Source organism: Sapajus apella, unplaced genomic scaffold (genome assembly GCF_009761245.1).
Source record: "Sapajus apella isolate SASKATOON/1434 unplaced genomic scaffold, GSC_monkey_1.0 scaffold86, whole genome shotgun sequence".
In the NCBI taxonomy this organism is placed as follows: Eukaryota; Metazoa; Chordata; class Mammalia; order Primates; family Cebidae; genus Sapajus; species Sapajus apella.
This window is the reverse complement of record NW_022437026.1, coordinates 5,987,522-6,001,819: the sequence shown is the minus strand read 5'-3', so window position 1 is coordinate 6,001,819 and position 14,298 is coordinate 5,987,522. Positions and strand designations below refer to the sequence as shown.

Here is a 14,298-nt window from a genome sequence, read left to right as displayed (position 1 = left end):
TCCAGATGAATTAAGAACTTAAATGTAAGATCTAACACCATAGAAACTCTAGAAGAAAATCTAGGCAAAACCATTCAGGACATAGCGTAGGCAAGGACTTCATGACCAAAACACCAAAAGCATTGGCAACAAAAGCCAAAATAGACAAATGGGACCTAATCAAACTCCACAGCTTCTGCACAGCAAAAGAAACAGTCACTAGAGTGAATCGGCAACCAACAGAATGGGAAAAAATTTTTGCAGTCTACCCATCTGACAAAGGGCTGATATCCAGAATTTACAAAGAACCAAAACAGATTTACAAGAATAAAGCAAACAAGCCCATTCAAAAGTGGGCAAAGGATATGAACAGACACTTTACAAAAGAAGACATACATGAGGCCAACAAACATATGAAAAAATGCTCATCATCACTGGTCATCAGAGAAATGCAAATCAAAACTACATTGAGATACCATCTCACGCCAGTTAGAATGGCAATCATTAAAAATTCTGGAGACAACAGATGCTGGAGAGGATGTGGAGAAATAGGAACAGTTTTACACTGTTGGTGGGAGTGTACATTAGTTCAACCATTGTGGAAGACAGTGTGGCGATTCCTCAAGGACCTAGAAATAGAAATTCCATTTGACCCAGCAATCCCATTACTGGGTATATATCCAAAGGATTACAAATCATTCTACTATAAGGACACATGTACACGAATGTTCATTGCAGCACAGTTTACAATAGCAAAGACCTGGAACCAACCCAAATGTCCATTGACTGGACAGTGAAAATGTGGCACATATACACCATGGAATATTATGCAGCCATCAAAAATGATGAGTTCATGTCCTTTGTAGGGACATGGATGAACCTGGAAACCATCATTCTCAGCAAACTGACACAAGAACAGAAAATCAAACACCACATGTTCTCACTCATGTGTGGGTGTTGAACAATGAGAACACATGGACACAGGGAGGGGAGCATCACACACTGGGATCTGTCGGGGGGAAATAGGGAGGGACAGTGGGGGGGGAGTTGGGGAGAGACAGCATGGGGAGAAATGCCAGATATAGGTGACGGGGAGGACGGCAGCAAATCACACTGCCATGTGTGTACCTATGCAACAATCTTTCATGTTCTTCACATGTACCCCAAAACCTAAAATGCATAAAAATATGTGTATATATATATTTATATGCTCCTGAATGACAGTGAATCAATGAATAAATCAAGAAGGAAATTGGAAAATATTTTGAAGCAAATGATAATGGAAATACAGCACACCAAAACCCATGGAATAAAGCAAAAACAGTATAAGAGGGTTGTTTATAGCTGTAAGTGCCTACATCAAAAAGTGTAAAAACTTTAAACAATCTAATGATGCATCTTAAATAACTAAAAAAGCAAGAGCAAACCAAACCAAAAATTGTAATAGAAAATAACTAATAGAAACTATTTGTAAATTTTTCCTTTTGTTGCTACTGCTTTTGGCATATTTGTCATGAACTCTTCTTTGCCCATGCCTATGTCCTGAATGGTATTGCCTAGGTTGTCTTCTGGGGTTTTTATAGTTTTGGGTTTTACATTTAAATTTTTAATCCATCTAGAGTTAATTTTGTATATGGTGTAAAGAATGGGTCCAATTTCAATCTTCTGCATATGGCTAGCCAGTTATCCCAGCACAATTTATTGAATAGGAAATCCTTTCTCCATTGCTTGTTTTTGTCAGATTTGTTGAAGATCAGATAGTTGTAGGTGTGCAGTCTTATTTCTGGGTTCTCTATTCTGTTCCGTCAGTCTATGGGTCTGTTTTTGTACTAGTACCATGATGTTTTGGTTATTGTAGCTCTGTAGTATAGTTTGAAATGAGGTAGCTATTACCAAAAAGTCAAAAAACTGGCCGGGCATGGTGGCTTATGCCTGTAATCCCAGCACTTTGGAAAACTGAGGGAGGCAGATCACGAGGTCAGGAGTTTGAAACCAGTGTGGCCAACATGGTAAAACCCTGTCTCTACTAAAAATACAAAAATTAACTGGGTGTGGTGGCACACGCCTGTAATCCCAGCTACTCAGGAGGCTGAGGCAGGTGAATTGCTTGAACCTGGGAAACAGAGGTTACAGTGAGCCAACATCTCACCACTGCACTCCAACCTGGGTGACAGAGCAAGACCTCATATCAAAAAAAAAAAAAAAAAAGTTAAAAAATAACATGCTGGCAAGGTTGTAAAGAAAAAAGAATGCTTGTACACTGTTGATGGGAGTGTAAATTAGCTCAGCCATTGCAGAAGGCAGTGTGGTGATTCCCAAAGAGCTAAAGACAGACATGCCATTCAACCCAGCAATCTCTTTACTGGATATCTACCAAGGGAACACAAATTATTCTATTATACCAACACATGCACATGTATGTTCATTGTAGAAATCTTCACAATTGCAAAGACATGAAATCAACCTAAATGCCCATCAATGATAGACCAGATAAAGAACATGGTGCATATACATCATAGAATACTATGCAGCCATAAAAACTGAGTTCATGTTCTTTGCAAGGACGTGGATGGAGCTGGAGGCCATTATCCTTAGCAAACTAACATAGGAACAGAAAACCACATACCACATGTTCTTACTTTTAAGTGGAAACTAAATGATGAGAACACATTGACACAAAGAGGGGAACAACTCACACTGAGGCCTTTTGGAGGGTTGAGGGTGGGAGGAGGGAGAAGGTCAGGAAATAGTAACCAATGGGGACTAGGCTTAGTGCCTAGGTAATGAAATAATCTGTACAATAAACCCCCATGACAAAGTTTACCAATATAACAAACCTGCACTAGTACCCCCAAACTTAAAATGAAAGTTAAAAAATAGAAAAGAAATAATAAAGATCAAAGCATAAATAAATAAAATTGTAATTAAAAATACAAAAAAATCAAAGAAACAAAAAATTGGTGTTTTGAAAAGTTAAACAAAATTGACAAAGCTTTATCAAGGCTAAGAAAAAAAGAATATCTAAATAAACATAATCAGAAATGAAAAATTACAACTGATACTGCAGAAATTCAAAGGATCATTAGTGGCTACTATAAGCAACTATATGCCAATAAATTGAGAAATCTAGGAGAAATGGACAAATCCCTAGACACACTGAACCTGGTTCAATATTGTACCAGGAAAACAAAAATCCCAAACCTGAACAGACCAATAACAAATAATGAGATCAAAGCTGTAAAAAAAAGTCTTCCAGTAAAGGAAAACCTGGGACCCAGTGGTTTCACTGCTGATTTCTACTGAACATATAAAGAAAAACTAATACCATCCTACTTAAACTTTTCCAAAATTAGAGAAAGAAATACTTTCAAACTCATTCTATGAGGCCAATATTACCCTGATATTAAAACCAGACAAAGACACATGAAAAGAAAAGAAGACTATAGGCCAATATCTCTGATGAATATTGGCACAAAATATTAGCAAATTATTAGCAAACTGAATTCGAAAATACATTGGAAAGGTCATTCATCATGACCAAGTGGGATTTATCCTTGGGATGTAAAGATTGTTCAACATATGCAAATCAATCAATGTGAAACATCATATCAACAGAATAAAGGACAAAAACCAGGTGATCATTTCAATTGATGCTGAAAAAGGATTCAATAAAGTTCAACATCTATTCACAATTTAAAACCTCTCAAAAAAACTAGGTATAGAAAAAAACATACCTTAACATAATAAAAGCCATATACAACAAACCCACAGCTAATATCACACTGAACAGGGAAAAACTGAAAGCCTGTCCTCTAAGATCTGGAACATGACAAAGATGCCCATTTTCACCACAGTTATTCAATGTACTACTGAAAGTCCTAGCTAGAGCAATCAGACAAGAAAAAGAAATAAAGGCATCCAAATTGGAATGGATGAAGTTCAAATCGTCCTTGTTTGCAGATGGCATAATCTTTTATTGAAAAAAAACCTAAAGACTCCACACACACGCAAAGAAAAACTATTAGAACTGATAAATTCAGTGAAGTTGCAGGATGGAAAATCAACATACAAAAATCAGTAGCATTTCTGTATGCCAATAGTGAACAATCTGAAAAGAAATTTTTTAAAGTAACCCCATTTACAATAGCCACAAATAAAATTAAATGTCTAAGAATTAAGCAAAGCAGAAAAAAAAAATCTCTATAATGAAAACTATAAAACAGTGATAAAAAACATTGAAGAGGACACCAAGAAATGGAAAGATATTCCATGTTCACGGATTGAAAAAATTAATATTATTAAAATGTCCACATTACCCAAAGCAACATACTAGCATAAAAACAGACACATAGACCAATGAACCAGAATAAGGAACCCAGAAACAAATCCATACACCCACAGTGAACTCATTTTTGACAAAGGTGCCAAGAACATACACTGGGGAAAAGACAGTCTCTTCAATAAATGGGGCTGGGAAAACGGAATATTTATATGCAGAAGAATGAAAGTAGGTCCATATCTCTCACCATATACAAAAATAAAATGAAAATGGGTTAAACACTTAAATCTAAGACCTCAAATTATGAAATTACTATAAGAAAAAATGGGGGAAATCTCTAGGACACTGGTCTGGGCAAAGATTTCTTCAGCAATACCCCACAAGCACAGGCATCCAATGCTAACATTGACAAACGGAATAACATCAAGTTTAAAAGCTTCTGCACAGCAAAAGATAAAATCAACAAAGTGAACAGACAACTCACAAAATGGGATAAAATATTTGCAAACCACTCATCTGACTAGGAATCAATAACCAGAATATGTAAGGAACTTAAACAACTCTATAGGTAAAAATAATCCAACCAAAAAGTGGGCAAAAGATTTGAATAGACATTTCTCAAAAGAAAACATACAAAGGGCAAACAGCCATGTGAAAAGATACTCAACATCACTGATCATCAGAGAAATGCAAATCAAAACTACAGTGAGATATCATCTCACTCCATTTAAAATGGCTTATATCCAAAGGATAGGCAATAACAAATGCTGGAGAGGATGTGGAGAAAGGGAACCCTCGTCCACTGTTGGTAGGAATGTAGATTAGTACAACCACTATGGAGAACAATTTGTAGCTTCCAAAAAAAAAAAAAAAAACAACTAAAAATTGAGCTGCCATATGATCCAGCAATATCCCACTACTGGGTATATACCCAAAAGAAAGGGAATCGGTATATCAAAGAGATAGCTGCACTCTTTTGTTTGTTGCAGCACCATTCACAACAGCCAAGATATGGAAGCAACCTAAGTGTCCGTCAACAGATGAATAGATAAAGAAAATGTAGTACATATACACAATATAGTACTATTCAGCTATAATAAGAAAGAACGAGGTTCTGTCGTTTGCAACAACATGGATGGAACTGGAGATCGTTATGTAAAGTGAAATAAGCCAGGCACAGAAAGAAAAACACTGTATTTCTCACTTACATTTGAAATTTAAAAGTCAAAACAACTGAACCCATGGACATAAAGAGTGGAAGGATGGTTACAAGGTAGTTGGGGGAGATGGCGATGGTTAATGGGTACAAAAGTAGTAGTTACAAAGAATGAATAAGACAAATAAGACCTACGATTTGATGGCCCAATAGGAAAACTATAGTTAATAATAATTTAATTTTGCATTTTAAAATAACTAAAAGGATATAGTCGGATTGTTTGTAACACAAATGATAAATGCTTGAGGGATGGATACCCCATTCTCCATGACATGATTATTATTCATTGCATGCCTGTATCAAAACATCACATGTATGCCCTAAATACATATATTTATACTCACAAAAAATTAAAATTAATTTTTTTTTAATTCGGGTTGTCCATTTGACCTAAACAAGCATGGGAAGTTGTCAGGAGCAGACGAGAGGCATCACTGCTGAAGCATGAAGCCAGCATTTTTACAGACACACAGAAGTTGGTCAGAACTAGCACTGGTTTGAGGATTTGTTTTTTCTTTTTCTTGCTTTTTTAATAGAGACAAGGTTTCACTATGTTGCTCAGGCCGGCCTCAAACTCTTGGGCTCAAGCGATCTGCCTGCCTCAGCCTCCCAAAGTGTTGGGATTGCAGGTGTGAGCCACCTTAACTGGCTGGGTTTGAGAATTTCAATGATATGATGATAAAAACCTGACTATTTCTCTTAGATTAGACTATATCTCAGCACACACTCAGGCCATCATGTCAGCTGCTCAGTACAGAAGCAGGTTGGCTGCCCACACATCTGCATTCCCTGAGCATGTTGCCCACTCCTGTTTCTGCTGTCTTTGGCCTTCTAGAAAGTTGTCTTCTCCAAGGTTGGTTTATCTCAGGAGATACTTGGAAAGAGTCCAGAGTCCTCAAGCGAAATAGGGACATCTATTCAATCCCAACTTGACCACTTCCCACCATACCTCCCAGATTATAAAGGCTGTATCAGGAGTGTCCACTCCAGAAGTCCCATTGCCCCCATCCTTGGTCCCATCACTTGGAAACATGAGACTGTATCCACCTTGAGTCAATTCCAGAATCCTAGAACAAGGGGTCCTTCTACCTTTCTATTTCCATTTCTACTTTGTCCCATAAAGTGAAAGGAAATGTATCCACCCTTAGGCTAAGTTCCACGTTCTCTCCTCACAGATGAGCATTCCACCATCCAGAGACCCAATCTCTCCCAGGAAGAGCCTGTTAGCAGCCAGGATGCCCAAGATTGAAGGACTCCGACAGAGCACACAGCAAGAGTCGCTAATCTCTCCACAAGGAATGGAGGTGAGGGGTGGGATGCTCAATGATTACCTGGGCTTCAGAACTCTACCTAAGTCTATCCTTATCATGAAGGCCTTCCCTAAACCCTCAGGCTGAACTAAGTGCATGTAGCTTTCCCTGGCCCACTGTGTTATCATAACCCTTCTCAAAATATATTGAAGTTACATCTTTTTCATCTAGATATCCTTACTTCATAGCCTGCTAATGCTTGAAATGGCCCAAATGCTTTCCAAAATTTTAAATTTTGGAAAATTTTCATTTTAAAATAACTAAAAGAATTTTAAATTTTGGAAAGAATTTGGGCCAAGCATTAGCAGGCTATGAAGGCTTGATTAGCAGGCTATGAAGGCTTGATTTTTGCCTGAAAGTCTCTAAATAGCCCAATATGTCTGTAATTTCTTAACTGGGACAACTCATTGGGTTTTTTTCCCTCTATCCCTTGTCCTTTACCTCAACCCCTCCCTTCCTTCCACCTCACCCCAATTGCTACCACCAAAGATAAACAATATCCATGCAGTTCATCCCTGCCTTCCCAGACACTACCACGTTCCCTGAACCTGCTCAGACTTACTTCACTAGGGCAGTGACATCATGCAGATCAATTCAGGCTTGTGGCAGTGCATCATAGAGGTGCCAGAGTTCCCAGTTAAACCCATCAACTGCCAGTTGATACTTATCCAGTTCAAAGGTGTCAAAATGAATGTTGTCAAACACAGGAAACACAATCACGGTGTGGTCTTCCTGAATCCGAGCCAAGATTGGCTCTGCCCTAGAAGAGGAGTGTGCAGCAAGCTGCTCCAAGCACCTTGCCCTAACATTGAGCACCTCCTCCATTTAGGCTGTGCTAAGTTGTGAGTAGAACTCTCCAGAGTCCAGAGAATCTCTGTACCTTTTGAGGTAGCCGAGGTTGCCAGCAGCCAACCCGTGTCAAGAACAGGCTTGAAATTAGTACCCAAGGAGCACCCCCGGGCCATTGTGAAGCAGGATTATCAGTATTTATATTACTCCTTGAATTTACATTATCTCTTCGTTCGCCCTGTTTCCAAAATGATGCTTCTTTCCTGTCTGATTCTCCGCATTCTCTAAAGAACATCGCTCACTTTACCATATCGTGTCATTTCAGGGCTGGGGAAAGATCTTTAAAATAAACAGAGGCTAATCTCTTCATCTTTACAGTTAAAGATACAATGTCTAGTTAAGTGAAGTGACATATTCAAATTCACAAAGTATTTGACAAAGTCAGAGTTATGATCCAACTGTCAATACTCTCCACCATGCTACTTCTCCTAGCCAAGCAAAATGCTTGCATAAAAGCATGCTCTTTTGGAGTATCCCTTTGTTTAAGGTCTGGTGCTGACTTTCCCTATGTCCACAGTATCCTGTCTTGTTTGTTTAATACATGCCTAAGATCTCCTCTCTGCCCTTTCCAGAAGAATCAGCCTCCTTGAGCCTTACCATCCAACATTGACTTCAATGTGAGCATCCAAAATGACGACCACATCTGCTGTGGCAGCTTCCCAGCCACTGTTGCGGGCTTGAGCAAGACCTTTCCTCTCAGGGTGCCATATTATTTTCAGTAGTCCCGGATACTTCTGATTGTAAAGTTTAATCTTCTCATCCAAGTGTACCTTTAGTTCTCCTGTCAACCAAGTGCACACCTGTAAAAATCCTGAGTGCAATCATCAATGTGGTACAGAAGTTTTATACTATTCTATAATAGTGGCTGGACTACCTCCAGCATATGGGCAATTCAAAGAGTCAGCTAGAACAGTAGTATTTCCCCTGTGCCTGCCTCTCTTCTCCCTTCCGCCTGAAGTGTACTGTGATCATTCCTAATTTCCTTTCCCTCACAGTTAAACTATCTTAGAATGATAATACTGCTTATTACATGTCAGGCACTGTCACAGGTGCTTTTTAACATTGAGAAGTTCTTGAGAGAATGCGTAGGACAGAACTAGCCTAACTAAGGTACAGAGGCTGATAGAAAACACTTGCGGGAAAGCCTGGAACATCTTCATAACTAAACTCTCAAGACTTTCTGGAAAATCCATAAATGACTAAAATTGTTTAGTTTTAGATATTCCCAGCCTACTGAAGGACCAACTGGGACGGAATGCACAGATTAATCTCTTTGCCAGCTTCTAGCTAGTGAATTTAGGTCAAAAATTATGCAAACAAGATTCACTCTTCCTGGACAGTTTACAGGTGGTTTTCTTCCCTCTCTTCCCTCTCTTTTAACAAAGCTTGTCTACCGCTTTGCTCTTTGGCTCAGCCTACCACTGACTTCCTCAGTAAGAAAACAACCTGAATGCAAATCACTGAGCAGCATGCAAAATATCTAACCAAATGACTCTGAGTTACTCATTGATAAAATCAATTAATTTAATTCTGAAAGAATCTCATGTGGTAGGCACTACAATATCCCCACTGTACAGATGAAGAAAGTGAGGCACAAAGAGTTTTAAAAACTTTTCCGAGTCACATATCTAGTAAGTGGCATGCCCTGGACATGAGCCTATGCTGTCTTTAGCCACCGGGACACATTGTCTCAAGAACGCTGTGAGTACCTGGTTGGGTTTATCAAGTCCTCCCTCCATCTCCTCTCACCCCATAGAATCTCATAGCCAAGGAATGAGATTCTTCCTGGCTCCTCTCTCAAAAGAAGAGCATATTTGTGAGATCTACAGCGGTCAAGACTTGGAATCATCACCTATGTGACTCTGGCAGTAAAACTTGCCCCATTTTAGATCTGCTGCAGTCAAGAGTGATTGTCTGAATTATTGAAGGTGCTAAACAGAGCCAGTATGTCTAAGGCTGTTTGCTTCCTCTGGGAGTAAGCTGGGGTAGCCAAGGTGGCCAGTCTGTATAACTAACCAGACACTACTTTTACTCAGTAATCCACAGGAGATGCCACTGAACCTGAATATCTAGATTCTAATTTGATCACTACATAATTCTGTGTCACTTCCCATTAGATGTGTCTGTTTTCTCAACTTAAGAGGAAAGTACCACGGTGGGCATGGTGGCTCATGCCTGTAATTCCAGCACTTTGGGAGGCCAAGATGGAGGATTGTCGGAGCCCAGGAGATCAAGACCAGCCTGGGCAACAAAGAATTAAAACGAGACTTCTTTTTAAAAAAAAAAAATATATATATATTATATATATATAATATATATATATAATATATATATTTTATATATAATATATATATTATATATATCCATATATATATTTTATATACATATAAATTCAAGAAAAGTACCAGATATTCAGGATCCTTCCAACTCCAAATTTTTATGATCATCGATTCTGAGTCATGTCCTGAGAAATAATGTCTATCATATAGCACAAAAATTAAGGATGCCTCAATGGGTCTTCTGAAGACAACCATTGAGGCATGGTTGCTCCCTTCCCAACTTTGCCCTCTTACTGGACTCTTCCCCAAACTTGTTATTTCAAGCTGGTCAGCTCAGGGTGCTTCTGGATTCCTCATTTTTGTTCACACCATTCTTTCTGCACTCCCTAGTTCTCCACCCCAACCCAGTTTCTGAGTCTTCCTTCATTTCCTCTGCTGTCTCAAATCCTATGAAGCCTTCAAGTCCCAATGCAAGCCCATCTCCTCCAGGAAGCCCCCTTAGATCATCACACCCTCTTCTCTGTGCTTTCTGATGCTCACTGACAGTTCACTTGGTTGGTCACATTATTCTCCACACATTGACATACCTTTCCACAGATTGTCTTGCCTCATCAATTAAGATGGAAACTTCTTGAACTCTCTGACATCCTTTTCCCTGCCCAGTGCCTGGCTCATGGTAGAAACTCAGCATGTAGTTGTTGATTGTGTAATTTTCCTAAAATTAGGGAGAAAATACAGCATTCCATCCACCTTGATATAATTTCTAGCTTAGATCTCACCTGACATTTGAGTGGTATTTAACATTTGAGCTCAAAACATTTGAGTGATGTGAATAAAGCTTAGGGAAAGACAGAAAAGAGGCAAACCTCTGGCACCAGTTTGTGGCATTTCAAAAGTACTACAAATAATACCAAGATAGGCAATAGGTGAGAAGCAGAACACTAGCTAGCATGTAATGGGAACAGGCTCTCTCCTGAGCCCTTTGCACACATGATTTAATCCCAAAACTGGTCCTACCAGGTAGACACCATTATTTCCTGATGTTACAGATGCAGAAACTGAGGTGTGAAGTGGCTGAGTCAGTTGCCCCCAAATTCACATGGATAGTGAGTTTCTCTTTTGATATGCATAGTAAAGAGTTCCATTTATTTTCCCGTTTAACACAAAACAGATATTAGAGTTGTGCTCAGTGCAGGCCCAATTTGGCTGGTGTTTTCGTGGTTAATGAGAGAGACTCTCTAATTCCGGTCCCTGTAACACCAGAGAATGGCCGACAGTCCCCTCTTCTGTGACCATCCAAACAAATCATCTCTGTGGAAAACAAAAATGGGTTTCAGACCCAAAGAATGTGTTATGATGGAGTGCAATTTAGAACAATAAGAAAGCTTTCATTTTCTTTTTTTTTTTTCTTTTTTTATTTTTTAGAGATGGGGTTTCACCATGTTGGCCAGGCTGGTCTTGAACTCCTGACCTCATGATCCACCCATCTCAGCCTCCCAAAGTGTTGGGATTACAGGCGTGAGCCACCACGCCCGGCCTTGGTTTTTCTTTATGTGTCTGCCCCGTGTTTGTAATCTTGCATTTTTTTAATTTTATTGTTCCACAGGAAAAAGTCCTAAATTAAGTCATATCTATACCCCATGGAACATAGAGGTATAAGCTCACTGATTTTTTTTTTTTTTTTCACAGAAAAAGATACCATTCACAGTATTCCAGCTCAACCCTTGCATTTGCCTCGTGAAGACCCTGAGTCCCAAAGAGGTGAGGGGACTTGCCTAAGGTCGTCTCTGCCAGGGAGCAGAGCCAGTGTCTTCAGAAGCCCAGGGCAGAGGTCTTTCTAGTCAAGCTCCTATTTTTGGCTCAGAAAACCAGATGTGCAACTTGCTAACAGTCTCCATGCCCAGAAATGAATGAAACATGTCTCTTTTCTCTGGTTTTCAGTGGAATTTTACTCCAAGAATTGTACCTTCTTATTTTTTGTTTAGTTACATTGGAAGTACAAGAGAGGAAGATATGCAAAGGATGAAGGTAAGTATTTTTAGTGTGGAAGTCTAAAAAGGAAGGTTTAAGCAATCATTTTGTTTGTTCTCTCTCCTGAGAGACAGGTTGAAGGTACAATAACCTACCCTGTACTTACAGATCCCCAGAGAAGGAACATATTCTGCCTCCAAGGAGCTGCCACTTCATAGCCCTTATAGTCAGGAAATTTTTCCTTACTGCTAGCCCAAACCTCTACATTTTCGTAACTTAATTCTGCTCTCTTTTATTTGTTGCACAAAATCAATAAAACTGAGAGCCAACACTTGGTGAGAGGCTACCACGTGCTAAATGCTTTACATAATTCATGTTTTTGGGTTTTTTGTTTTTGTTTTTGTTTTGTTTTTGGTTTTGGGGTTTTTTTGAGACAGAGTCTCACTCGGTCACCCAGGCTGGAGTACAATGGCACACTCAAGGCTCACTACAACCTCTGCCTCTTGGGTTAAAGTGATTCTCTTGCCTCAGCCTCCCGAGTAGCTGGGATTACAGGTGCACAGCACCACACCCGGCTAATTTTTATATTTTTAGTAGAGACGGGGTTTCACCATGTTGGTCAGACTGGTCTCAAGCCTCGTGATCCACCCGCCTCAGTCTCCCAAAGTGCTGGATTGCAGGCATGAGCCACTGCACCCAGCCCATAATTCACGTATTATAAAAGGAACATAGTGTTTAGAACTAGGGCTCAGGACTCTGAAGTTTATGGTCAAATTTCAATTCTGTCACTTACCAGCTGCGGGATATTGAACAAGTTCCTTAATTAGTCCATGCCTTAGTTTTGTGCATCTGTGTAATGGGTCAAAAAGTGGTTCCTTCCTCATATTGTTGTTGTAATGATTAAAATAGTTAATACATATAAGGTGCTTAGAACAAGCAATGTTAGCTGCCATGATGATCTCATTTAATTCTCACTATAGTTCATAAAACAGTCATTGACAACATTCATATTTTGTGTGTAAGAAAACCAGAGCATGAGGAAGTTGAGTTACCCAAGGATATAACACTTATAAAAAAGAAGCCTGGATTACAAACTCAGAAAATGAGGACTGAGGTCCACTGTCTTCCACGTCTCTTCCTTGGGTGGGCTAGACTCAGGGCAGGGGGCACCCTGTGGGCAAGAGTGGTTGCCATTTTGAGGAGTCACCACCCAAAGCTCTGTTTTCTCCAGGCTTAGTGATCCAGGAAGAGTGGTCTATTTCTCATAAGGAGCAACTCTAAGTCCCTTCCTGGCATCTAGGGTCCTCCTCTAGACTCTGTTTCACCCCACAGTCTTCTTCGTGGTGACTGGGAGGGGCGCAGGTAGATTTGGAGGCACACAGCCCTGGCCTAACTCCCAGCTCTGCCACTGGCTTGCAGTCCAATTTAAGCATGCCGTGTGATCTCTCAAAGTCTTAGTTTCCTCATCTGTGTAATTGAGATAATTATCCTCTGTCTTGACTTTGTGAAGATTAAATGTGACTAGCACAAATAGACCCTCAACTAATAATCTTTTTATTTTCCCTACAAGAGAAACCCAGGGTGTCCTAAACTCTAAGCCAAACCTCTTTCCAGCCAAGAACAGATGACAAGTGATGATTTTTACAATTATTCTTTATCATGTTTCTCACCATTTGAGTTGAAATCATCCACCAAGATTATTTCCTTCAACAATCGAGATGGTGTCCGGTTGATAATACTGGTGATGGCCCGTTGTATAACAGACAGAGCTACTCTTTGGGGATTTTCATATTTCTTTGTTTTAATTGATGAATAATAATTTTGTATATTTGTGGGGTACAGTGTGATGTTTTGATATATGTGTCCATTGAGGAAAGACGAAATCAAGTTAACCAACATATCTGTCATCTCACCAACTTCTTTTTTTGGCAGTAAGAATGTTAAAAATCTATTACTTAGTAATTTCAAAATATGTAACTGTGGTCACCATGCAGTTTTAGATCATTCACACTTATTCCTCTGGTCTAACTAAGTTTACAAACTTTGCTCAGCATCTCTCCTTTCTTCATTCCTTCCCTTCCACTTCCCAGCCTCCGGAAACCACCTTTTTCCTGTTTCTATGACAATGATTTTTTTATATTATTTCCAGGACATTTTCTCCCAGGCTTCTTCCCTGTGCTTGTTTTTGCTGCTGTTTGTTTGTTTTTGTATTCTAACACACTCGCAGTTTTAAATTCTGTTTCTTTAACAGTTAACCGTGGATCTTTGCCAATTCACATTTTTTTCGTGTTGCCACATAATTGTCAGTAAGTGAACATTTCACATTCTCTCAGCCCTCCTTTTTATAACAGGCAGAACGGGGTATATTCTTGTTTAATTCACATGCACAGCGCTTGACTTCTGGTGCGTTTAACG

General features: G+C 39.4%; 1 pseudogene; it reads right to left on the bottom strand.

Annotated features, from left to right (window-relative positions):
* Positions 1-14,042, bottom strand: part of LOC116534247 — a 42,883-nt pseudogene extending 28,841 nt beyond the window's left edge.
* Positions 14,043-14,298: the final 256 nt, after the last annotated feature.